General features: G+C 44.8%; 1 long non-coding RNA gene across 2 annotated transcripts in view; it reads left to right on the top strand.

Annotated features, from left to right (window-relative positions):
• LOC122933878 overlaps window positions 1-22,796 on the top strand; it is a 44,631-nt gene that overhangs the window by 10,868 nt on the left and 10,967 nt on the right. Inside the window, exon 3 of one of the 2 annotated variants that reach the window (XR_006388563.1) lies at window positions 13,534-14,842. The exons of the other annotated variant lie outside the window; for it this stretch is intronic. This is a non-coding gene — a long non-coding RNA (uncharacterized LOC122933878). Of the gene's footprint in view, window positions 1-13,533; window positions 14,843-22,796 lie in introns of those variants that run through there. 2 annotated transcript variants of the gene reach the window in all.

Below are 22,796 nucleotides of genomic sequence, written 5' to 3'. Positions count from 1 at the left end.
TCCTGTCAGAAATAGAGGCTAGATTTAATTTAATATAAATATATTATGGCTAAAACATCAGTAGTAGTTTCCCACATATTATGCATTCATATATATCAGAAACCAAAACTAGGTTACATGAAAACACAAAAAGCAACAAGTGACATAAACCCCTCTAGCAAAGCTAGCTCAGCAACATGGAAAGACATATAACAAAACACTGAGACTAATTATCTATAAATATATTTATATACAGGGTGGGCCATTTATATGGATACACCTTAATAAAATGAGAATGGTTGGTGATATTAACTTCCTGTTTATGGCACATTAGTATATGTGAGGGGAAAACTTTTCAAGATGAGTGGTGACCATGGCGGCCATTTTGAATTTGGCTATTTTGAATCCAACTTTTGTTTTTCAATAGGAAGAGGGTCATGTGACACTTCAAACTTATTGGGAATTTCACAAGAAAAACAATGGTGTGCTTGGTTTTAACGTAACTTTATTCTTTCATGAGTTATTTACAAGTTTCTAACCACTTATAAAATGTGTTCAATGTGCTGCCCATTGTGTTGTATTGTCAATGCAACCCTTTTCTCCCACTCTTCACACACTGATAGCAACACCACAGGAGAAATGCTAGCACAGGCTTCCAGTATCCATAGTTTCAGGTGCTGCACATCTCGTATCTTCACAGCATATGCTGTGCAGCACCTGAAACTACGGATACTGGAAGCCTGTGCTAGCATTTCTCCTGTGGTGTTGCTATCAGTGTGTGAAGAGTGGGTGAAGAGGGTTGCATTGACAATCCAACACAATGGGCAGCACATTGAACACATTTTATAAGTGTTTAGAAACTTGTAAGTAACTCATGAAAGAATAAAGTTACGTTAAAAACAAGCACACCATTGTTTTTCTTGTGAAATTCCTAATAAGTTTGAAGTGTCACATGACCCTCTTCCTATTGAAAAAAACAAAAGTTGGATTCAAAATGGCCGACGTCAAAATGGCCACCATGGTCACCACCACCCATCTTGAAAAGTTTCCCCCCTCACATATACTAATGTGCCACAAACAGGAAGTTAATATCACCAACCATTCCCATTTTATTAAGGTGTATCCATATAAATGGCCCACCCTGTATTATTGAAATGCATGTTAAAAAACATCCAAAACGAGATGACAAACGTATCGATACAAAGTGTGGTACACCCCTGGGAGATATAAATTATGGGTATGGCATAAAGAGGAATGTATGAAGAGGATACTAAAATTGACCTACTGAATGGGCATCCAACCATATAAAGTGCAGAAGTATGAGAAGTATGATTTTATCGATAGATAGATTTTTTTTAAAAAGTAATTACTAGGGATGAGGGAACTCGAACTGTATAGTTCGGGTTCGTACCGAATTTTGGGGTGTCCGTGACACGGACCCGAACCCGGACATTTTCGTAAAAGTCCGGGTTCGGGTTCGGTGTTCGTCGCTTTCTTGGCGCTTTTGTGACGCTTTCTTGGCGCTTTTTGAAAGGCTGCAAAGCAGCCAATCAACAAGCGTCATACTACTTGCCCCAAGAGGCCATCACAGCCATGCCTACTATTGGCATGGCTGTGATTGGCCAGAGCACCATGTGACCCAGCCTCTATTTAAGCTGGAGTCACATAGCGCCGCCCGTCACTCTGCTCTGATTAGCGTAGGGAGAGGTTGCGGCTGCGACAGTAGGGCGAGATTAGGCAGATTAACTCCTCCAAAGGACTTGATTAATCGATCGATCTGCAGCTGTGCATCATTGAGCTGCTGAAATTCAATTGCTCACTGTTTTTAGGCTGCCCAGACCGTTTGTCAGTCACTTTTTTCTGGGGTGATCGGCGGCCATTTTGTGTCTTGTGCGGTGCTGCGACCAAGTGCATCCAAGCTGCGACCAAGTGCATTTAACCCTCAATGGTGTGGTTGTTTTTTGGCTAAAGCCTACATCAGGGTGAAGCTGTCACACCAAGTGCATTTAACCAGCAATAGTCTGTTTATTTTTTGGCCATATACTACATCAGGGGCAAGCTGCACCGGTCACCAAGTGCATTTAACCCTCAATGGTGTGGTTGTTTTTTGGCTAAAGCCTACATCAGGGTGAAGCTGTCACACCAAGTGCATTTAACCAGCAATAGTCTGTTCATTTTTTGGCCATATACTACATCAGGAGCAAGCTGCGCCCGTCACCAAGTGCATTTAACCCTCAGTAGTGTGGTTGGTCAAGCTGTCACACCAAGTGCATTTAACCAGCAATAGTGTGGTTATTTTTTGGCCATATCCCAGTCTAATTCTGTCACTAAATCCATACCGGTCACCCAGCGCCTAAATACTAGGCCTCAAATTTATATCCCGCTAAATCTGTCGTTACCGCTGTACTGTTGTGGCTGGGCAAGTTATTTAGTGTCCGTCAAAGCACATTTTTTGTTCAGGGTTGAAATACAATTCCCAATTTAGCAATTTCATTATTTAGTGGGTTCTGCTATATCAGAGCTATTTGAAATCTATCCCTAAAAGGGTATATAATATTCAAGGTGCACATAGGGTCATTCAGAATAACTTCACACACACACTACTGTGCATTTCCAAGTCTAATTCTGTCACTAAATCCATACCGGTCACCCAGCGCCTAAATACAAGGCCTCAAATTTATATCCCGCTAAATCTGTCGTTACCGCTGTCCTGTTGTGGATAAGCAAGTTATTTAGTGTCCGTCAAAGCACATTTTTTGTTCTGGGTTGAAATACAATTCCCAATTTAGCAATTTCATAATTTAGTGGTTTCTGCTATATCAGAGCTATTTGAAATCTATCCTTAAAAGGGTATATAATATTCAAGGTGCACATAGGGTCATTCAGAATAACTTCACACACACGCTACTGTGCATTTCCAAGTCTAATTCTGTTAGTAAATCCATACCGGTCACCCAGCGCCTAAATACTAGGCCTCAAATTTATATCCCGCTAAATCTGTCGTTACCGCTGTACTGTTGTGGCTGGGCAAGTTATTTAGTGTCCGTTAAAGCACATTTTTTGTTCAGGGTTGAAATACAATTCCCAATTTAGCAATTTCATAATTTAGTGGTTTCTGCTATATCAGAGCTATTTGAAATCTATCCCTAAAAGGGTATATAATATTCAAGGTGCACATAGGGTCATTCAGAATAACTTCACACACACGCTACTGTGCATTTCCAAGTCTAATTCTGTCAGTAAATCCATACCGGTCACCCAGCGCCTAAATACTAGGCCTCAAATTTATATCCCGCTGAATTTGAATACAATACATTGGGCCAAATAATATTTTTGTTGTTGTGGTGAACCATAACAATGAGGAAAACATCTAGTAAGGGACACGGACGTGGACATGGTCGTGGTGGTGTTAGTGGACCCTCTGGTGCTGGGAGAGGACGTGGCCGTTCTGCCACATCCACACGTCCTAGTGTACCAACTACCTCAGGTCCCAGTAGCCGCCAGAATTTACAGCGATATATGGTGGGGCCCAATGCCGTTCTAAGGATGGTAAGGCCTGAGCAGGTACAGGCATTAGTCAATTGGGTGGCCGACAGTGGATCCAGCACGTTCACATTATCTCCCACCCAGTCTTCTGCAGAAAGCGCACAGATGGCGCCTGAAAACCAACCCCATCAGTCTGTCACATCACCCCCATGCATATCAGGGAAACTGTCTGAGCCTCAAGTTATGCAGCAGTCTCTTATGCTGTTTGAAGACTCTGCTGGCAGGGTTTCCCAAGGGCATCCACCTAGCCCTTCCCCAGCGGTGGAAGACATAGACTGCACTGACGCACAACCACTTATGTTTCCTGATGATGAGGACATGGGAATACCACCTCAGCATGTCTCTGATGATGACGAAACACAGGTGCCAACTGCTGCGTCTTTCTGCAGTGTGCAGACTGAACAGGAGGTCAGGGATCAAGACTGGGTGGAAGACGATGCAGGGGACGATGAGGTCCTAGACCCCACATGGAATGAAGGTCGTGCCACTGACTTTCACAGTTCGGAGGAAGAGGCAGTGGTGAGACCGAGCCAACAGCGTAGCAAAAGAGGGAGCAGTGGGCAAAAGCAGAACACCCGCCGCCAAGAGACTCCGCCTGCTACTGACCGCCGCCATCTGGGACCGAGCACCCCAAAGGCAGCTTCAAGGAGTTCCCTGGCATGGCACTTCTTCAAACAATGTGCTGACTACAAGACCCGAGTGGTTTGCACGCTGTGCCATCAGAGCCTGAAGTGAGGCATTAACGTTCTGAACCTGAGCACAACCTGCATGACCAGGCACCTGCATGCAAAGCATGAACTGCAGTGGAGTAAACACCTTAAAACCAAGGAAGTCACTCAGGCTCCCCCTGCTACCTCTTCTGCTGCTGCCGCCTCGGCCTCTTCTGCTGCTGCCGCCTCGGCCTCTTCCTCCGCCTCTGGAGGAACGTTGGCACCTGCCGCCCAGCAAACAGGGGATGTACCACCAACACCACCACCACCTCCGTCACCAAGCGTCTCAACCATGTCACACGGCAGCATTCAGCTCTCCATCTCACAAACATTTGAGAGAAAGCGTAAATTCCCACCTAGCCACCCTCGATCCCTGGCCCTGAATGCCAGCATTTCTAAACTACTGGCCTATGAAATGCTGTCATTTAGGCTAGTGGACACAGACAGCTTCAAACAGCGTATGTCGCTTGCTGTCCCACAGTATGTTGTTCCCAGCCGCCACTACTTCTCCAAGAGAGCCGTGCCTTCCCTGCACAACCAAGTATCCGATAAAATCAAGTGTGCACTGCGCAACGCCATCTGTAGCAAGGTCCACCTAACCACAGATACGTGGACCAGTAAGCACGGCCAGGGACGCTATATCTCCCTAACTGCACACTGAGTAAATGTAGTGGCAGCTGGGCCCCAGGCGGAGAGCTGTTTGGCGCACGTCCTTCCACCGCCAAGGATCGCAGGGCAACATTCTTTGCCTCCTGTTGCCACCTCCTCCTTCTCGGCTTCCTCCTCCTCTTCTTCCACCTGCTCATCCAGTCAGCCACACACCTTCACCACCAACTTCAGCACAGCCCGGGGTAAACGTCAGCAGGCCATTCTGAAACTCATATGTTTGGGGGACAGGCCCCACACCGCACAGGAGTTGTGGCGGGGTATAGATCAACAGACCGACGAGTGGTTGCTGCCGGTGAGCCTTAAGCCCGGCCTGGTGGTGTGTGATAATGGGCGAAATCTCGTTGCAGCTCTGGGACTAGCCAATTTGACGCACATCCCTTGCTTGGCGCATGTGCTGAATTTGGTGGTGCAGAAGTTCATTCACAACTACCCCGACATGTCAGAGCTGCTGCATAAAGTGCGGGCCGTCTGTTCGCGCTTCCGGCGTTCACATCCTGCTGCTGCTCGCCTGTCTGCGCTACAGCGTAACTTCGGCCTTCCCGCTCACCGCCTCATATGCGACGTGCCCACCAGGTGGAACTCCACCTTGCACATGCTGGACAGACTGTGCGAGCAGCAGCAGGCCATAGTGGAGTTTCAGCTGCAGCACGCACGGGTCAGTCGTACTACAGAACAGCACCACTTCACCACCAATGACTGGGCCTCCATGCGAGACCTGTGTGCCCTGTTGCGCTGTTTCGAGTACTCCACCAACATGGCCAGTGGCGATGACGCCGTTATCAGCGTTACAATACCACTTCTATGTCTCCTTGAGAAAACACTTAGGGCGATGATGGAAGAGGAGGTGGCCCAGGAGGAGGAGGAGGAAGAGGGGTCATTTTTAGCACTTTCAGGCCAGTCTCTTTGAAGTGACTCAGAGGGAGGTTTTTGGCAACAGCAGAGGCCAGGTACAAATGTGGCCAGCCAGGGCCCACTACTGGAGGACGAGGAGGACGAGGATGAGGAGGAGGTGGAGGAGGATGAGGATGAAGCATGGTCACAGCGGGGTGGCACCCAACGCAGCTCGGGTCCATCACTGGTGCGTGGCTGGGGGGAAAGGCAGGACGATGACGATACGCCTCCCACAGAGGACAGCTTGTCCTTACCCCTGGGCAGCCTGGCACACATGAGCGACTACATGCTGCAGTGCCTGCGCAACGACAGCAGAGTTGCCCACATTTTAACCTGTGCGGACTACTGGGTTGCCACCCTGCTGGATCCACGCTACAAAGACAATGTGCCCACCTTACTTCCTGCACTGGAGCGTGATAGGAAGATGCGCGAGTACAAGCGCACGTTGGTAGACGCGCTACTGAGAGCATTCCCAAATGTCACAGGGGAACAAGTGGAAGGCCAAGGCAGAGGAGGAGCAAGAGGTCGCCAAGGCAGCTGTGTCACGGCCAGCTCCTCTGAGGGCAGGGTTAGCATGGCAGAGATGTGGAAAACTTTTGTCAACACGCCACAGCTAACTGCACCACCACCTGATACGCAACGTGTTAGCAGGAGGCAACATTTCACTAACATGGTGGAACAGTACATGTGCACACCCCTCCACGTACTGACTGATGGTTCGGCCCCATTCAACTTCTGGGTCTCTAAATTGTCCACGTGGCCAGAGCTAGCCTTTTATGCCTTGGAGGTGCTGGCCTGCCCGGCGGCCAGCGTTTTGTCTGAACGTGTATTCAGCACGGCAGGGGGCGTCATTACAGACAAACGCAGCCGCCTGTCTACAGCCAATGTGGACAAGCTGACGTTCATAAAAATTAACCAGGCATGGATCCCACAGGACCTGTCCGTCCCTTGTCCAGATTAGACATTAACTACCTCCCCTTAACAATATATTATTGGACTCCAGGGCACTTCCTCATTCAATCCTATTTTTATTTTCATTTTACCATTATATTGCGAGGCTACCCAAAGTTGAATGAACCTCTCCTCTGCCTGGGTGCTGGGCCTAAATTTATGAAAATGGACTGTTGCAGTGGTGGGTGACGTGAAGCCTGATTCTCTGCTATGACATGAAGACTGATTCTCTGCTGACATGAAGCCAGATTGTCTGTTACGGGACCTCTCTCCTCTGCCTGGGTGCTGGGCCTAAATTTATGAAAATGGACTGTTGCAGTGGTGGGTGACGTGAAGCCTGATTCTCTGCTATGACATGAAGACTGATTCTCTGCTGACATGAAGCCAGATTGTCTGTTACGGGACCTCTCTCCTCTGCCTGGGTGCTGGGCCTAAATTTATGAAAATGGACTCTTACAGTGGTGGGTGACGTGAAGCCTTATTCTCTGCTATGACATGAAGCCTGATTCTCTGCTATGACATGAAGACTGATTCTCTGCTGACATGAAGCCAGATTGTCTGTTACGGGACCTCTCTCCTCTGCCTGGGTGCTGGGCCTAAATTTATGAAAATGGACTCTTACAGTGGTGGGTGACGTGAAGCCTGATTCTCTGCTATGACATGAAGACTGATTCTCTACTATGACATGAAGACTGATTCTCTGCTGACATGAAGCCAGATTGTCTGTTACGGGACCTCTCTCCTCTGCCTGGGTGCTGGGCCTAAATTTATGACAATGGACTGTTGCAGTGGTGGCTGACGTGAAGCCTGATTCTCTGCTATGACATGCAGACTGATTCGCTGCTGACATGAAGCCAGATCCTCTGTTACGGGACCTCTCTCCTCTGCCTGGGTGCTGGGCCTAAATATCTGACAATGGACTGTTGCCTTGGTGCCTGACGTGAAGCCTGATTCTCTGCTATGACATGCAGACTAATTCTCTGCTGACATGAAGCCAGATTGTCTGTTACGGGACCTCTCTCCTCTGCCTGGGTGCTGGGCCTAAATTTATGAAAATGGACTCTTACAGTGGTGGGTGACGTGAAGCCTGATTCTCTGCTATGACATGAAGACTGATTCTCTGCTGACATGAAGCCAGATTGTCTGTTACGGGACCTCTCTCCTCTGCCTGGGTGCTGGGCCTAAATTTATGAAAATGGACTCTTACAGTGGTGGGTGACGTGAAGCCTGATTCTCTGCTATGACATGAAGACTGATTCTCTGCTATGACATGAAGACTGATTCTCTGTTACGGGACCTCTCTCCTCTGCCTGGGTGCCGGGGCCTAAATATCTGAGAATGGACTGTTCCAGTGGTGGGTGACGGGAAGCCAGATTCTCTGCTATGGGACCTCTCTCCAATTGATTTTGGTTAATTTTTATTTATTTAATTTTTATTTTAATTCATTTCCCTATCCACATTTGTTTGCAGGGGATTTACCTACATGTTGCTGCCTTTTGCAGCCCTCTAGCCCTTTCCTGGGCTGTTTTACAGCCGTTTTAGTGCCGAAAAGTTCGGGTCCCCATTGACTTCAATGGGGTTCGGGTTCGGGACAAAGTTCGGATCGGGTTCGGATCCCGAACCCGAACATTTTCGGGAAGTTCGGCCGAACTTCTCGAACCCGAACATCCAGGTGTTCGCTCAACTCTAGTAATTACAAATTTTTTACAATTACTAAAAAAATATAAAATATATAAATTTAATTTAGCCTCTATATTTTAAAAGTTTATGCTGTGATTTGAACTCAGAACCTTCTACATTACAGCCCAGAATGTTACCCACTACACTATAGAGCTGCATGGTCCATTACTTAAAAATGCTGACACACACAATGCAAATTGTCATGGGAGATTCCATACTAATTTTCTAGAGACTGGCACTCTGATTTTCACTTGGACAGACCTCTCAATCCAATGAATTAGTGCTGTGGTGAATAGGTTGGATTGCACAGCAGAAGCCAGCAAGGTGGAACTCTAGTCTTCACGCATAGAGTGGAGTACCAGCATAGTACATGGAATATACATACAGGCTCGTTCTCCATCTCACTGAACCAAAAATCCATAGATAGTATGTTATTTACACGGAAGGTGGATGGCACACACACTAAACTGAAACACAAGGACCAAGAAACAACAAATAGAAATGGTTCCCACTGGCAGTGGCCATGCTAGCTCCCCTCTTGAAGCAATGGGGGCTGCAGCGACTCTCCAAGTCCAGAAGATCAACCCATCAGAAATGGGCAAGGTGGCTTGTCTGTTCTGCACTTCACAAAATACACTGCAGCAGTATTCCAATCTGCAAAAATGTGCCTTTTTGAATTATGACCCTCCCCCTATGGACGCATACCATCAGCTGACATATACGCACCCAGAAATGTAAAATCATCTGATGTGCATGATTGCACACCCAGCCAACAAATGAAGCTGTAATGGCTGATGCCAGGGAGGTAAGCAGCCGGGGCCCTTTGTGATGTCATTGTTCCTGGATTCTAATGGGCCCCACTGTGATGCGTTCAATAATTTTCATGGGGGATGCCATACTGATTTCTAGACGCTGACACTATGATTTGCATTTGGACAAACAGGTAATCCAGTTAATTAGTGCTGTACAGAATGAGTTGGATTGCAATAATGGAATCCAGTAAGGATACACCCTAGTCTCCACACATAATTGCTTGTGGCTGCTCCAGTGTGCTCATTATTTATCTCCCTGGTCCAAAAATCCACAGAATACATGACATCCCATGGAATTGGACGCAGTGCAGACACTAAACTGATGTAAACCTACAACATAAGCCAAGATTGAAAGCCACAAATGGTTCTGCACTGGCAGTAGTTACACTGGTGCTTGCCTTGATGTGATAGGGGGAACAGGGTTAGAGTAGGGTTCCTGTGGATCACCAGAGGAATTTTTTCTTGAGGCCTAATCCCTTTATCATCGATAAAGTTTAATAGGTTTTGAATCAAAGAAATAGACCCTCGTGGCAATTGATGGACTCCAAAGGCAGACAAAAGTTTTTTGTTTTTTTTCCTGGATCATTGGGGCCCATTATGGAATTGGTGCCTGGGCCCACTGTAGGATCCTTGGGTCAGTTCAGCCCTGTTTTCTGGATTTGGGTGGTGCCTTTTGGTCTCTTTCACATGAGCAATACGGATTGTGTCAGGATCTGTTCAAGAAATAAAATAGTGCATGTTCAATCAGTTTTTTCTGCTTTCATTCTGTGTGTTTTTCCTGTCTGGATTATATCAGGATTGCATGCGTACAAGAAATGCAGTAGTTTGTTATTAAAGTAATGGTTAGGCCTCATGCACACGACCGTTGTGTGCATCCGTGTCCGTTGTTCCGTTTTCCGTGATTTTCTGCGGACCCATTGACTTTCAATGGGTCCGTTGAAAACTCAGAAAATGCACCGTTTGTCATCCGCGCCCGTGATCCGTGTTTCCTGTCCGTCAAAAAAATAGGACCTGTCCTATTTTTTTGACGGACAACAGTTCACAGACCCATTCAAGTCAATGGGTCCTTGAAAAAACACGGAGGCACATAAGATTGCCACCCGCGTCCGTGATCCATGTCAGTAGGCTACTTTAGCACAGACAGATCCGCAGATCCTTCTGCATACAGCTTGTTCAGAGCTGAGTTTTCACATTGTGAAAACTCAGATCCGACAGTATATTCTAACACAGAGGCGTTCCCATAGTGATGGGGACGCTTCAAGTTAGAATATACTAAGAAGTGTGTACATGACTGCCCCCTGCTGCCTGGCAGCACCCGATCTCTTACAGGGGGCTGTGATCTGCACAATTAACCCCTCAGGCCCCCCTCCCTCCCTCCCCAGTATTAAATTAATGCACTGGCCACCAATGAATTTAATACAGGGGAGGGAGGGGGGACCGCACTGGCCACCAATGAATTTAATACAGGGGAGGGGGGCCGGGGGGGTCCGCACTGGCCACCAATGAATTTAATACTGGGGAGGGAGGGGGCCACACTGGCCACCAATGAATTTAAAACTGGGGAGGGAGGGAGGGGGCCACACTGGCCACCAATGAATTTAAAACTGGGGAGGGAGGGGGGTCTGCCCCCTGCTGCCTGGCAGCACCTGATCTCTTACAGGGGGCTATGATATGCACAATTAACCCCTCAGGTGCGGCACCTGAGGGGTTAATTGTGCGGATCACAGCCCCCTGTAAGAGATCGGATGCTGCCAGGCAGCAGGGGGCAGTCATGTCCACAGTTATTAGTATATTCTAACTTGAAGCATCCCCATCACCATGGGAACGCCTCTGTGTTAGAATATACTCTCGGATCTGAGTTTTCACGATGTAACTCAAATCCGATGGTATAACATAGAGGCGTTCCCATGGTGATAGGGACGCTTCAAGTTAAAATATATCATCGGATTGGAGAAAACTCAGATAGGGACTCCTGACTTTACATTGAAAGTCAATGGGGGGCGAATCCGTTTGCAATTGCACCATATTGTGTCAACGTCAAATGGATCCGTCCCCATTGACTTGCATTGTAAGTCAGGATGGATCCGTTTGGCTCCGCACGGCCAGGCGGACACCAAAACGACTTTTTTTTAAACTTTCCTTCATGTCTGTTGATTCTCTAAAAATCACGGAAGACACACGGAAGAAAAAACGGACACGGATCACGAAACAACGGAACCCTGTTTTGCGGACCGTGAAAAAATACTGTCGTGTGCATGAGGCCTAAGGAAAAGGAAAATGGTAAGGAAAGGTAATGGTAAGAAATATGCCATAGAAATGCTTACTGCCTGTGGTTTTCACCTCTGGAATTCACCTATCAGAATAATCGGAGGTCTCTGTGAAGGCTGAGATTGCTCTGTATTGTACAAAATTGTATAGAAAGAGCCAAGCAAGCAACGTTCAGCTTAATTCTCATAAATTCCCACTCTCCAGATGGATTTGAGTCTCAAAAGAACCTCCCCAAGGCCAGTATTACATTAAGCGATTATCCAGGCGACTGTCAGGAGGAAAGTGCTCCTTCCTGGCAATCGCCTGCTCGTAAGTAGAGGAGACCACTGCTATTACATGCAGCCATCTCCTCCACAGTATAGGGATGAGCGATCATTATACCACGCTCATCCCCATGCTGACTATTTATTTGCAGGAAGCAGACTGTGATTACACAGCACGATATTCCGCCAGCAAACAATTCTTTTTAAACATGCCTAAAAATCTGGATTGCCCAATGAACGAGCATTTGCTCGTTGATCGGGTAATTGGTGGCTCATCGCTGCCAGATCATCGCTAAAGAGTGTTCCTACGAATGCTCGTTACCAATTGACTGGCTGTAGTAGTACTGCCTTAACCTATCAAGCATTTATGGCATATTCTGTTGATTTGCCATAAATGGTCAAGAAGAGAGTGCTTCTTTAAGACATGAGTGTCTTATTAGACGGTTATAATAGGGTCCACGTTTTCCTGCAGCTTGCTACTGTGTTCCAAAAGTAAAGTGCTTTTCATAAAGTTCAAATTAAGAGAGATAAAACTTTCAGGTAAGATACCTAAAAGTGTTAATAAGGGCCATTCTAATTTTAAAACAAGTATACAATTATTCTCATTTACATTGCAAAACATTAGCGGGTTTACAGCTCTACTTGGGCCAATTAAGTCATTGACGTATAATACAAAGCATCCTGATCTGAATCAGTCTCAGCTTAAAAGTCAATACATGTCATTGTGAAGTCAGTTATCAGCTGAAACCCAGCAAGTATAGATAGCATGAATAGTCCAAGGCCTGTATTTGTTAGATTAGTTATCCTACAACCGCAGTGAGTATCTGAAACCAAGGTACAGCAAACATATCATCTCATTAACCTCCAGATGCTTCTTAATAAATTAGTCACATCTCCAGCACTCCATGCACCAGAAACTGAAGTCTACGCCAGCTAGGGGCTGCTGTATGCTTCATCTAAAACTTATGCTAGTTTCTGGTGTAAATCAAAGTAAATCCAGCCTCACCCCCTCGCGCTAAGTCTACTTTCACACTCGCATTTTGTGCGCATCCATCATGAACGGATCCGTTCAGATAATGCAACCGTCTGCATCCTTTCAGAACGGATCCGTTTGTATTATCCTTAACATAGCCAAGACGGATCCGTCTAAAACACCATTGAAAGTCAATGGGGGACGAATCCGTTTTCTATTGTGCCAGATTGTGTCAGTGAAAACGTTTGGCTCAGTTTCATCAAAGCAAAATGGAGACTGAACTGATGCATTCTGAGCAGACCTTTTTCCATTCAGAACGCATTAGAATTCAAACTGATCCGTTTTGGACCGCTTGTGAGAGCCCTGAACGGATCTCACAAACGGAAAGCCAACACGCGAGTGTGAAAGTAGCCTAAGCCTGTCCCTTGTCTTACCCCTTTTCTAAAGCTTAAAAGCTTGGAAAGTTGCAAATTATGGTGCAAATCTGGCGTTCCCCATAATTTGGGACTTTTTTACGCCCCAATAGTGGCATAAATGCCTTAGCAAATGTCGCTCAGTAACTCAATTCTGTGAGTCAGTACGGTTACAGTGATACCAAATTTCTAGTTTTTATTTGCATATTCAAATTCTGATACCCATAACTTTTTTACATTTCCAGCTGTCTGAGGGAATAGCTATATAGATTTTATGTTACGGCATTTACTGTACTGGATAAATACTTTAATATTTTAATGAGGCAATAATAATGATGGTTTTTATTTTTATTTTTACTTATCTTTTTGCTTCCCTAGGGACTTGAGCCACTTCCACCATAGACTGCAATGGTTCTTAATAGAAAGAGACATTGTAACAATGGCAGTTGGCAGCCGCCAGCGTGCAGCACATCCTGCTATGTACCTCAGATGAACTGCACACAAGGCTCCTCCTCTCCGCTGCAGGCTCCGGACCCGCTTTCCTGCACTGTCGCAGGCGGCGACAGCTTCAGTTGCACCTTGCAGGAGCCGCACGCGTCCTGTTTCTTTAAGGGTTCGTGCACGTTCCTGATTCCGCCTTCTCTCTAATCCTGGCCAGGCACCACCTTTATAAGGGAGCTTTCCCCTTCCTTCCCCTTCCAGCTTGTAGTTCCTGTGCCTCCTGTACCTCGCTGCCCTGAAGTGTATGATTTGGATTGTCGACCATGCCTCTGTCTGCTGTTCAGCCTGTTACACCTGCTGCACCTGAGCTATTTAGCTCTGCTGTTCTATAAGCTCCAGCTCTGCTTAATCACTAACTTAGCTCTGCTTCATCTGACTCTGCTGTTGCGCTTCTTCCATCCAGCGACAGCTCGCTCCACCTGCCTGTATCCCCAGTGCTTGCATTGGGTCGTTCTGGCCTGCTCGGCCAGCTGCCACTTAACCGGGACCACTCTTGTGGTAACAACCTGGTGTCTCCCCTGCAGCTAAGACCAGCTTCTGCATCTTGGAGCGGGATAAAGGGTGAAGACCAGGGGAACACTTAGATTCCGCTCCCAAGTTTGGCACAAAGCCAAACCGGTAAGTGGCACAGCAGGTCCACCCCCGTTGGAGCATTACAGACATTTGGTAACCCACTCCCTGTAAATGACCACTTAGATAGCTATGGTGCCCGCTCATCTCCTGATTGGGTGCCAGCAGTCATGGCTTCATCACATAAAATCCATGTTTATTGCATATGTATATAAACATTCACAGTTTTAGGTGCTCCCTAAAAGCACATCTTTTTAGCTTAGCTATTCCCTGATCTAACTCTTCTCCATTAACTGTCCCCCACACCATCCTTCAGGATCATTCTTCTGAACCTGATCCATTGCCAAATATCTACAGCCCATGCACTCAGAAGCACTATAGATATTGTCTGGTGACTGGCTCATGCAACCTTATATCCACTCCCCTACTGTGTTAAGATGGCTGGACCATTTTAAAAATCAAGCACTTTTTGTGTCACCCCTATTCTCCCATAGATTGTAAGCTCTTGCGAGCAGGGCCCTCATTCCTCTTGTTATAACTGATGACCTGTTTGTTGCTATGTTATTTATGACTCTATTTGTAGATTAACCCCCTAATTCCAAAGAGCTGTGGAAAATATTAGCGCTATTGTAATAAAGAATATTATCATTTTTATTATTAGTATTATTATTATTATTAAAAAATTCCATAAAAGCAAAGCATAGCCCATAAATCTGAAGCATTTTGAAAAGTTATAGTTTTGTTATCATAGCATGAAAAAATACACTGGACATGGCCCATAAATACTTACATTGGGAGGAGATTTGTTCAAGTCTGAATTTACCCTTGTGATTGTGAATTTCACTGTCTGGCCCTGTCAATCAAAGTGCAGAGGGTGCGGCAGATGCAGAGAGAGAGCAGAGTCTCTAAGTGTAATGGCCAAGCCACTGTTGCTCCTAGGGGCTCATTTGCATATTTTAAAACAACATTTTATTTGGAAATGAAGACAAATGTGAACATGGGACCAACATAAACGCCTTCAGCTGCCACATGTAACAGGTCAGCCAGTTTCATAGGTACAAATCTGCTGACAAATGCCCTTTAAAACAATATAAATATGTGTACATTGGTGAAGCAATATGACTATGTATATACTAACAAAGATACATCAGATCTGTTTTTAAATGTAAGCCTAATGGAAATTGTGTATCTAGTGTGAGGATTCAGTATGACTCCCATGTCAAAAGTTTCTTTTTCCAATGCACTCCCAATCTAGAGTTGCAGACTCTCTCTATGCCCTTGAAAGAAAGGGATTTTAAACTGCCTGAATTATGATCTCTAAAATGTTTAGATACTTTAGGTAAGTCTTTAGTCTGTGATTTTAATTATTAACTCTCTGTATGCATTCTCATATTCTTATGGTACATCTGATACATTTGTAATTTCTATAGGCAAGGACAGACACAGACAGTGAGCCCTGACCTACAACCCAGCCCACTTTCCCTGCCTACTTGCAGTACAAGCCCTCGGTAGCAAGTACCGCACCTGGTTGACAGTGTTTATACCACTAAGGTGCAGAGACACACAAACACCAAGAGACAAAACGGCATTCAAACAGGGTCATATGTAAATAGATCAGAACCAGACAGGCTATGCATTACCAAACTAAAGAAAGAGAGGGGTCAAAAGACAAGTTGAGATCAGAACCAGAAGGATAATGCAATACTAAATGAGAGACAGAGAGTGGTCAGATGACAAGCTGAGGTCAGAGGAATCAGCAATCCAAAAAGCACAGGAACCAGGAACACAGCTAGTGAGTCAGAGACTATCACTGGCACTGGTGTATGGCCAGGAAGCACTGAGTCCCTGGATCAGAACCTGATAAGTCAATGACTTGGTGCTCCATTAGTCAGAAACACTAGCACATAGGAATAGAGCAGCTAAGCAATCAGCCCGACGCTAACTTCCCCAGCACACACCCGCTGCAGGGAGAAACAGAGCATTGCATCCTGTTGCTAAGGATTCTGTTGTGTCACAAGAGGGTGGGCAGATTGTGCTACTGGTGCCCGGACTGGTGAGTTTGTGACAACATTCTTAGCAGATTATCATTTGAATTACATAAGTGGATTTACAAGTTATATGAGTTTTAAGCTACATTTACACAAACATATTTGGTTTCCATGTCCATTACGTTTTTTTTTTGTGGATAGGATGCGGACCCATTCATTTCAATGGGTCTGCAAAAAATGAGGGCAGCACACCGTGTGCTATCTGCATCCTTATCCTCATTCCGTAGCCCCACAATAAAAGATAGAACATCTCCTATCCTTGTGCGTTTTGCTGACAAGGATAGGCATTGTTACAATGGATCCACAAAAAAACAGATGTCATAAGGAATGTCATTTTTGGGTGAATTTACAATTTGCGGACCGCAAAACACATACGGTCGTGTGAATGTAACCTTAATAGTATAAATTCTATATGATTAGTTGTAAACTCCTGCGTTTTTATTAGATACTTGTGTTTATCTAGTCACACCACATGGCTAACTTCCATGATATTTCATCCATGTCCCTGTGTGGTGTGTGTTTTGATATTCTCTTGGTGAGAGTGTGAGTCCTCGTTTGGTGGTAAAATGATAGCCTTTTTCTAAGATTTGTCATGTGATAGTATCTGGAAATATGATTGTCAAAGATTTGCATACTTTATTAACTATATTAACTAAGTCTTCACTATATTGGGTACTATCATCTGTTATTATGTTGACTTTTGTTTGAGGTGATATTCTGTGACCATAGCTACTCTTCACGTGTTCTAGAATTAGTTATGGTCTTGACTCTATGTAAAGCAGATGTGGGATATCCCTGTCGTATCATTCTATGTTTTATCTCCTTAAAGCCTCATGCACACGGCCATTGCCCTGCCATGGCCCTATTGCGGCCCCGCAAACAGCGGGTCCGCAATATGTGAGCACCTGCTGTGTGCTCCCCGCATTACGGATGCAGACCCATTCACTTCAATGGGTCCACAATCCAGGGCTGCAGTGCCCCACGGAGTGCTTCCATGGTGTTTCTGTCCGTGCCTCCGCATGTTCTATTTTTTTGCAGTGTGAACGGATCACGGACCCATTCAAGTTGAATGGTTCTCGATCTGTACAGGCCGCCGCACGGACATTGCCCATGCAATGGGGGCCGCAAATTACGGTCTCCAATGCACGGAACGGCCGCACAAGGGCCGTGTGCATCAGGCCTAAGCCTCATACACACGTCAGTGTTTTGGTCAGTGATTTCCATCAGTGATTGTGATCCAAAACCAGGATCAGACCCTCCACAGACATAAGATATAAAGAAAGATCTGCACATGTTCTGTGTTTAGAGCCGCACCTGGTTTTGGCAGAAAATCACTGACCAAATCACTGACGTGTGAATGAGGCATTACGCTGTTGATGGTATATTGTTTCCAATGTGCATGCACACTTAGCTGTAATAAACTCCCCTATTGGTAAATTGAACATCGTATGTTTAGGATCACAACTGGTAGTGTATAATATTGTATTACCCAAAATGGATTTTCCATGCAGACAAGTTATTACTTTATTTGTCTCGGAATTTCCTACAAAGTGACATTGAAAAAAGATATTTCTACTGCAAATGATAATATGTAAAACATATGCAAACCTTTATAGTTTAAGTAATCCACAACGTTAGGTATGTGATTGCCCCTGCCTTGCCTAATAATAAGGCAGCCGTCTATATACCTGCCATACAATTTAAATTAGTTGTAAAAAGGATTATCAATGTACATATGTTATTTCCAAAAATTACATTTTTGGCAATGATGGGGAAAGCTCAGTCCCTATTGGGGACCCTGTATTAGCAAGTAATAATCATTATCAAGCTTGAAATGGTTGTTAGTTAGAGTGGTTGTCTGGGTTCAGAGCTGAACCCGGACATATGCTCCCCTTCACACATTTAGTCTGTATCAGTGGAGCATCAGAGCATTTCTTGCTCCGACGCACCCCCCTTGCCCTGCTGTTTGTCTACTGCCGGTGATGTACCTGGCTTTTTTTCAATATGCTAGGGGCAGGTTATAGACAGTATACCGATACTACGACATGGAGAAGATCATGAGAAACTATTAAAGAGGAAGGAAATTGGATTGGAAAACTGGATACATTGGTCTCGAAGGGATTAAATCTGGATTGGAATTGATTACCTTTTGTTTAATGGTTAATGTACATTAATTGGGTGCAATAGGGCATATTCATTACCTCTCAGGTTATTAGCATTTGTATTAGTGTTTGTTGATTGCTTGTTTTTGCCTATTGTATAATCATGTGTATACCTGTTTGTCTAGATGTATTGATTTTAGGGAATAGTGAAAGGGAAGTTCTTTATTTTACAACTCCCTGATTTGCTTGCTTTTAAGTGTTTTTATGTGTTTTTGCTATACAGGTATGGATTTTTTTATATTTAAATAAAGGTGATTATTATACATTGTTGGTGTGCACACAATTTATTGTCTACCACCTTTTCTTGTGTGTTTGGTCTGATCAATACAATAACAAATTGCCAGAAGCCAAAAACAGTCACAATCCAGAATATCCAGGCCAGAGGAGTTTTTAATAACAGCAAGGGAACAGCAGGCAGATCCAGAGGACAAGAAGTTCACCAGCACCTGCACATGTAAGAGCCAGCCTTTTATAGTGAACAAGGAACAGCTCACACCGGTGTACCTGCACGCTGGATGGAGCTGCTGGCTGTGTGTCCTGACGATCTGGATCCCTGGCACGTCACATCATTGGCCCAGGGCTCCAACATCACAGCGGCCCACCCGGCTGATTTTACTCCCCCAGAGGGAACCGTAACAGTCTTGTTACCAAGGATTTGGAGTTAAATGGAGAACATTCTAAATGGAATGTGTGAGTGAGTGTATAGCACGGGACCTTGAACTTAATAGCACGGGACCGTGAACTTAACCCCTTAAGGACTCAACCCTATTTCACCTCAAGGACTTTTTTTGCAAATCTGACCAGTGTCACTTTAAGTTCTCATAACTTTAAAACGCTTTGACTTACCCAGGCCGTTCTGAGATTGTTTTTTCGTCACATATTGTACTTCATGACACTGCTAAAATTGGGTCAAAAAAGTTATTTTTGCATAAAAAATACCATATTTACCCAAAATTTTGACAAATTAGCAAATTTCAAAGTTTCAGTTTCTCTACTTCTGTAATATATAGTAATACCCCCAAAAATTGTGATGACTTTACATTCCCCATATGTCTACTTCATGTTTGTAGCATTTTGGGAATTATATTTTATTTTTTGGGGATGTTACAAGGCTTAGAAGTTTAGAAGCAAATTTTGAAATTTTTCAGAAATCTTCAAAATCCCACTTTCTATGGACCAGTTCAGGTTTGAAGTCATATAGTGAGGCTAAGATAATAGAAGCCTCCCAAAAACCCCATTCTAGAAACTACACCCCTCAAGGTATTCAAAACTGTTTCAAACTTTATTAACCCTTTAGTCTTCCACAAGAGTTAATGGCAGATTGAGAAACAATTTCGAAATTTCTATTTTTTGGAAAGATTTCCAATATAATAAATTTTTTCCAGGAATAAAACAAGGGTTAACTGCCAAACAAAACTCAAAATGGGTTGCCCTGATTCTGTAGTTTGCAAAAACACCCCATATGTGGTTGTAAACTACTGTTTGGCCAAACGGGAGCACATAGAAGGAGGGGAACACCATATGGGTTTTGAAAGGCAGATTTTGCAGCACTGGTTTTGTTTATACCATGTCCCATTTGAAGCCCCCCTGTTGCACCCCTAGAATAGAAATTTCAAAAAAGTGACTCCATCTAAGAAAGTACACCCCTCAAGGTATTCAAATTTGGGTTTACAAACTTTGTTAACCCTTTAGGTATTCCACAAGAGTTAATGGCAGATGGAGAAACAATTTCAAAATTTCTATTTTTTTGAAAGTTTTCCAATATAATCAATTTTTTCCAAGAGTAAAACAAGGGTTAACTGCCAAACAAAACTCAAAATGGGTTGCCCTGATTCTGTACTTTGCAGAAACACCCCATATGTGGTCGTAAACTAATTTTATTTTATTATTTGGCTAAACGGCAGGACATAGAAAAAGGGGAACGTCATATGGTTTTTGGAAGGCAGATTTTGCTGGACTGGTTTATTTACACCATGTACCCTTTCAAGCCCCCTGATGCCCCCCTAGTGTAGAAACTCCATAAAAGTGACCCTATCTAGGAAACTACAGGATAAGGTGGTTGTTGTTTTGGGACTATTTTAGGGGTAAATATGATTTTTGGTTGCTCTATATTACTCTTTTTTGAGGCAAGGTAACAAAAAATTTTAATTCTAAAATTGTTTCTATTTAGTTTTGTGGAACACCTAAAGGGTTAACATAGTTTGTAAAGTAACTTTTGAATACCTTGAGGGGTGTAGTTTCTTAGATGGAGTCACTTTTTTGGAGGGTCTGAGAGATGGAACAAAAAGATTTAGATAAAAGTTATTTTTTATTAATTTTTTCTAACTAACTTTTCCCTTCTTTCCCTGCCTAACGGTGCCTCTCCCTCACTGACCCTAACCTACCTGGATGGCGATGGGTGCAGGAGGGTGATGGATGCCGATTTTAGGGGGACGCAGGAGCTGGTGCTGGACGGTGCTGCACAGTGAGGGTGCTGGACAGGAAGAGGAGGGGAGAGAGGAGCGCAGGAAGTTTGAATCTCGCGCCTCTCTCCCCTGCACCAATCAGCACCCTGGACAGCGGTGTTCAGCACCAGGGCCAGCACCGCCTCTCCAAATCTTCGTACTGCGATTGGTGGTGTATAATCACGCCACCGATCGCAGTCTTTTTCCGGTTCATCGGGTCACAGGAGACCCGAATGGACCGGAAACGCAGAAAACCGCAGGTCTGAATTGACCTGCGGTTTTCTGCGATCGCCGATACGGGGGGGGGGGGGGTAAAATGACCCCCCCCCCCGCGTTGTTGCAGGGTGTCGGCTGAATGATTTCAGCCAGCATCCTGTTCCGATTAACCCCCGCGGTGCCGGGATCCCGATTTAAAGTTAGGACGTACCGCCCTGAGTCCTTAAGGACTCGGGAAATGGGGCATACCGGTACGCCCTGCGTCCTTAAGGGGTTAAAGGAAACCTGTCATCACTTTCTAAGCCTATTTATCCACTCACTTTTCTATAAATATGTTTTAATACATTAATAATGATATTAAAATCAATTCTGAACGAACTATGAGTTCAGAGAAAAACCTAAAAATAAATGTTCCCGCCATAAATGTAAATGCACCTTAGATGAGTTCTGTCTTCATGCTTCAGAGCAGGGCCGGCTCTATCATAAGGCAGCCCAATCGGCTGCTTGAGGGCGCAGAGAAGGGGCGGCGGCGCCGGGGCGGAAAACAATTAACTTGCTAACTTACATTTACCTCGCTGAGCCTGTGTGCTGAGCAGATACTGGCACATTAGGGGGAAGTGGGAGAGGATGACACTATGATATTGGCACATGGGGGGGCAAGAAATGGACATGAATCATGAGGGGCAGAAATGTGAAATGATGGGGGGCAAGAAATGGATATGAATCATGAGGGGCAGAAATGTGAAATGATGGTGGGGGCAAGAAATGGATATGAATCATGAGGGGCAGAAATGTGAAATGATGGGGGGGGCAAGAAATGGACATGAATCATAACGGGCAGAAATGTGAAATGATGGGGGGGGGGCAAGAAATGGATATGAATCATGACGGGCAGAAAAGTTAAATGATGGGGGGGGCGCCAAAATGTAGATTCGCTTGTGTTGACAAAAATCCTTGCACCGGCCCTGCTTCAGAGATAAGTCCTGTCTCCTCCATGCTTCAGAGTGCAGCCACGCCCACAAACGAATAAGACACACCCTCTACGATTGCTCATCTCCACCCCTTCTCTTCCAGTATACATTATATGATCAGTAGTGGTGTTGATCGCGAATATTCTAATCGCAAATTTTTATCGCGAATATCGGCACTTCATAAACGTGAATATTCTAGATTTTCATCAGAGAGTTAGGTGACTGGTTCTGCACATGCGTGGGATTTGGGACGTGAGTTCGGGAGGAGGGTAGGATCTTTAGATTCTGTCACTCTTATAATGGGAGGTGGGGTTAGGAATGGGAAGTGATGAGGTAAGCATTTAATTTACATAGCTTGAAAAAAGCAAAAGTGGACTGTAAAATAAGTTCTTTGAGGTGTTTAAAAAAAATTAAAATAGGATGGTTAGGGAGGGGGAGAACTATCTCAGGATGCCGATGAGACTTATGGTTAAAAACCGGTGACAGGTTCCCTTTAATATTTAAGAGGGTCTTGGTAAGTGTACTAGACGTTTTAGGGTAGTTTGACACTAGCGTTTTTCTTTTCCAGTGCTGAGATCCGTCACAGGAGCTCAATACCGGGAAAAAACTGATCAGTTTTATCCTAATGCATTCTGAATGGAGAGCCTTCCGTTCAGGATGCATCAGGATGTCTTCAGTTCAGTCCCTCTTACGTTTTTTGGCCGGAGAAAATACTGCAGCATGCTGCAG

The sequence above is a fragment of the Bufo gargarizans genome, chromosome 1 (assembly GCF_014858855.1).
Source record: "Bufo gargarizans isolate SCDJY-AF-19 chromosome 1, ASM1485885v1, whole genome shotgun sequence".
NCBI classification, from domain to species: domain Eukaryota; kingdom Metazoa; phylum Chordata; class Amphibia; order Anura; family Bufonidae; genus Bufo; species Bufo gargarizans.
The sequence above is the reverse complement of the archived record's forward strand: the minus strand, read 5'-3'. Positions and strand labels throughout refer to the sequence as shown.